Genomic DNA, 5,443 nt, shown 5'->3' with positions numbered 1-5,443 from the left:
TGGAGGCCAATGGTTTCTTTTTATAAGATCAAACATGTATCTGCCTCGGCTTTTGATCCTCTGTGACCCCTTATAAAGCACAAATATATATTCTTATAAAGGGATGACCCATATTTCACAGATGCCTCTATGACCTAAGAGGGGCCGTCAAGTGAAAACTATGGGTCAAGTGATGGGTGATTTTGAGACCAAACTCAAAAAGTCTTAATGTAGTCATGTGATCATGAATGTAACTAATGTGTCATTCTAAAACCAATTACATCAGTGGAGACATTTAGTTTGGAAAATATATCCTGATAGACATGGTGGCTCAGTGGCTTCAGTGCTGTTTTCTTGCATTCGAAGCACATATTCCACCAAAAGAATAACTGCAAGGAGTTTCCATATTTTCCATTGGTTTCTTCCTACACTTCAAGACATGCTGATATGGAATTTAGATTGTGAGCCCCAATGGGTAGAGTGATGATGTCTGTAAATAGCTGTGAGTAAAATAAATATATATATTCATTTAATGAAATCTGAATTTAAAAATGGAGGTTCTGAATCGTTTGGAAGCTGGGCTTTGAGGTGGAAGGAGCTGATGAAGCCCTTATCGCAAGTTTCTAAATAGGTTGCAGCCCAGGTTCTGACTACAGATGTGTCTTGTACCTTTATCGTTTGTTGTTATCCACTGTCTGGATTTCCTTTCCCTGATGTTGTATTAGTGCAGCAGGGGGCTAACGTCCCTCACCTGCCAGCTCACTAGCCGGGGTTGTTACAGGATCTGACAGGTTCTTAGGTTCAGAGACAGGTACGGAACCTGTATAGGGACAAGGTAAGAGTGCAAAATACAGCTGCAGGTGAGAGCAGGAGGTATGCCATCTTCTCCCTCACTAGCACTAGGGTCCGGTGTTGTTAAAGTGTCCCCGGTGTTCCCATTGTTTTGATGTGTGTTGCACCACACACCAGACTTCCCATAGTCACTATTTTACAATAGTTGTATGATGTGGCATACCAAGCTCCCCTTAAAAATCCTATATAACTTTCATGGTTAGGGTACGTCCCATATTATCTGCCTCAGTGCCGGCATTTTTTCCTAGATAGCAATAGAGACAGAAAGTAACCAACCACTACCAATAAAGCTATAAATGCACCAAGGTCCCAACAAACGTGCAATCTGTCAGTTTCCACTCCAGTCTTCTACATACTGCGCCATCAGTCAATTTTGTATTAAAAAGAATTTGTAAAATTGACGTTAATTTCAGTTTTCCTTAAATTAGTGTTTTTATCTCCAGAAAATACAGTTAATTTCTAAAACCTACTTAGTGTATGTCCTAAACATAGTTCAGGTATATATATATATAACATGGATGGACATTCTATTGGGGCAATCTGTATAAAATTTTGTAGGGCGTGTGTATTGTTCATGCACAGGACCATTCTTCTGTCTTTGTCTGTTTCTGATTATACCCGTCAACGTTTCACCCCTACTCCACCCACTTTGTCGGAGCTATGGCAAGAATGATGCGAAACTGAGAAAAGTAAAAAAAATTTGCTCAACCGCTCATTGTATGAAAAGGTTGTACCTTTTCAAACCCTTTTTTGCCAGAAATTTTGCAAAAGAGCTTTGATGAATTGCCCTGCAAATCATCTAAATCTGTGGAACAAATGTATGCTTCCGTAATTGTTGTGCACTGCTAATGGATAGTGATGAGCGAGCCTGCTTGACATTTTTCAATACTTGTTCAAGTATCGGGGTGCTTGGGTACGCTCAGTGCTCAGTTAAATATCGTGAGTGCTCAGATGTGTCATTCGTGAAACATTGAACACAAAGTTACGGCTGTCACGCTGCACTAGGAGAAGCTGAAGTTACAAGCAATGTAACTTCAGAGTGCAATTAGCAGGTAAACCACCAGAGGGCAATAGAGTAGTCAGAATACCGGGTCAGCAGCAGGAGATCTCGTCAATAGCACAGGGATAGACAAATTGTGGTCAGGTAATAGCTGATAGTCAGTAGCCGAGAAATCACAGATACAGCCGAAGGGATAGACGGAGGTCAGGGTCAAGAACGTGGATACAGGTCAGATGCTGGACCTGCCACCCATGACAAAGCTAAGAGGTTGATTTTATCCCTCTGTAAGCTCTTGGCTACCGAAATGCTGCCTTTCCGCCTGGTGGACACACAGGAATTTTGAGACCTTATGTCCGTCACTGTTCCCCAGTACCAGATGCCCAGTCGCCACTACTTCTCTAAGAAAGGCACTACACCAGTATGTCGCATACAACATCACCGCTTCCTTGAGAAACTCTGTGTGTGAACGGGTGCATTTCACCACCGATACTTGGACCAGTAAGCATGGACAGGGACGTTACATGTCGCTGACTGGGCACTGGGTAACTATGGTGATAGATGGTGAAGGGTCTGCTGCACAAGTTTTGCCGTCTCCACGACTTGTGCGTCAATCCTCTGTCTGTCCAAGTTCCTCCCCTGCTTCTGCCTCCTCAACCTCGTCTGGGTCCTCCACCTCCGTCCCAAGCCTGCCTGATCAGGCCACCAGCGTTCTCACTGCGCAGAAGGAATGACGCACCCCTCATTACTATGCTGACAGCAGAGCGCAACGGCATCAGGCGGTCTTTAGCTTGACATGTCTTGGAAATAAGAGTCACACAGCGGCTGAGTTGTGGGCAGCTCTGGAGACTGAGTTTGGTAAATGGTTGTCTCCACTCAACCTGCAGCCTGTGTGTAAGGCTTGATGAGGGTTGTAGGCTTCTGTTTTATGGCCATAATACCAACTAAAATCTCATATTTTTTTTGTACAGGATGTAGCCAGGCCCCTTTCTGTTAGGCCTTGCATATTAGAGTGTCTGTCCCTGTATGGTGCACAGATGGATTACAGTTTGGCAGCCCACCTGATCTAATAGTATGGGCGTCACTTAATAGGCTGCGGGCTTGTGTTTGTGCACATGCATGTGTGAACAGAGCTCTATGCAAGCCATCAGTGTGCAGTTTTATCATCCAGCGATCACCCCCCTCCAAGTTTTGGAAGTGTGTGTGTGATTTGCTCCTCCTGCACCTGTGATGCCTCTACTTAGTGGGGGTTTAGCTGAATCCTACTAGAGTAGTAGTTTTTGGCCTCGGCGGTTTACATCTGCTGCCTTTCTTTGCTGTCAGTAATTGCCTAATTTTTGGAGGATTTTTATTCCTCTTTATGTTGCTATTTTTTACAATAATAATAAATAAGAACATTTTGTAAAACATGTTCCAGACACTTTTTAGAGAGAAATGGCTCGAAAAGATTTCTCAAATATCTTAGCGTGTCGGAATATTTAAATGACAAAGGTGTTGTCTTGTTGTCTAACCGAAATTGGAAAGTGTTAAAATGGTAGCAAAGTGTATGACACCAATGTCTAATTGGCAGTTGTTCAATTTTTATTCTGGGTATCCTAGCAGGTTGACATCTGTCAGATTAATGACGGAAACCCCCATTGATTGGACATTGATAGCAATGAGAAATTAGTGTAGAACAATCTCCATTCCCAGACAACCCCATTTTTATTTGTTCACACCAAGATTTAAAAGAAGCAACAGAATTCAGTGCTCTTCCTTGATTTGTCATCTTATCTACGAAATCTTATCAGATTCTGTGTAAAATAACATGTTTTAAATAATCTATAATAGAGGAACTATATATTTTTTAGAAAAGAAACAAATCACGTCCTTCCTCATATTCAAGCTGGAGACAATAGAGCTCTGTTCTCTTGTAAGCTCAGAATTGAAATGTAAGTAATGATTTTTTCAGTGTCTCCATAAATTTATTGGTTTTTAACTACTAGATCTAGAAGTAAAGTATATTGTTACATTTGGTATATTTGTAACTACAGTTGCTTCAATATTTAGTATTATTTTGAAATCGGACACAATATGTCAAGCAAAAGTATTTGTGAATTACAAAATATTTATATATTTGTTCGTAAGATTTTACTACATTATCAAGCAAAGTAGAAATAGATGGACAAATTAGAAGATGACACACAAGTGCAAAATGTATAAAGTAGAGTAAAGTAAAGAGAACTTACCATATTGTTATATTCTTTTAAAATTAAAATTAAATTTAGATTAATTATTGAAATTTAGATTTTCTATTTTTCTTACCAGTTTTATTTAAAACTTAAGATAAAAATATGAGAAAATACCCTGTAATAAAAAATAAAGAGTAATCATGAAAGGCCCCCTTCAAATGTCCGTGCAAAAACAAACATTTTGCAAGGACTGTTGTGGACTTCTGTGGGCCATCCATGTGTCAGTGTGTGTCATCAGTGTGCTGTCCGTGTGCTATCTGTATGACATCTGGACAGCACATGTACAGCATAAACTTGTATATTTACCTTTCTCCAGGGCTGCTGCGTCTGTATCTTTTGGCATAAAAATACACCTAAATGCGACGTGGTTTTAATGCGATTTTGGTGCAGTTTTTTGCCAGGAGATGCAGATTTGGTGCAGATATGTGTGTCTAAATCCCAGCACATAATCTGCATTTCCAGGCAAAAAAAGGCACAAAAAACATGGTTTGACTCCATGTCAGGCCTCCAACACACATCCGTTTAAAACACGCACGTGCCGCGAGACACGTATTTTCCCTGCGTGTTGCGTGAGGTAAGTACGTATCTCGGGCACGTGCGGTCCACATGTGTTCTCCGTGTGCTATCCGTGATAGCACACGGAGAACTGGTAATTTGCATACTCACGTGGTCCGCGCTGCTGTCCAGGGTCCTGATCTTCACCTCCAGCCCCGCCCACTTCCTGCTGATGCTGCTTCCGTCCGAGCGGAGGGGCAGAGATCAGCGCCCGGGACAGCACGCCCACCTCCTTTACATGCTCATAACGAGCGGTGGCCGGCAGGAACAGTTTGCAGTGGAAGAATCTGCAGGGCTGGTGGAGGTGAGTACTTTTTTTTTTATTTTTAAATTACTGACACGTGTTCTCCAGCGCGTGTCACATGGGCTCGCATCCACACTACATCCGTGTGGTACGGGTGCGGGCCGTGTGACACCCATGATGCCGGAGAATACGTGGACATGTCAGCGTGAGGAAATAACGGACGCACGTAAGTACGGAACGGACACACGTTCCGTTCCAAAATACTTACGTGTGTCCAAACAATAATGAAAACATAGGTCCATGTGTCTCCGTGCCGCCGGTACGTGAAAAACTGCCAAACACATACCGGCGGCACGGATGTGTGTTGGAGGCCTCAGTGCGGTATTATTCCGGAGCAACAATCTAAGATAGACATTTCTGTACCAAATCTGAATTTCCTGGAAGAAAACCATGCCTAAAGTGTGTTTATTTGCCAGGATATGCAGATTTGGTGCTGCAATTTCTACACTAAATTTCTGCACCAAATCTACATCTTCTGGGAAGAAAACGCATCTAAGCGTGATGTGGTTTTGATATGATTTTGAT

This window comes from Anomaloglossus baeobatrachus, chromosome 11, assembly GCF_048569485.1.
Source record: "Anomaloglossus baeobatrachus isolate aAnoBae1 chromosome 11, aAnoBae1.hap1, whole genome shotgun sequence".
NCBI lineage: Eukaryota > Metazoa > Chordata > Amphibia > Anura > Aromobatidae > Anomaloglossus > Anomaloglossus baeobatrachus.
The sequence above is the reverse complement of the archived record's forward strand: the minus strand, read 5'-3'. Positions refer to the sequence as shown.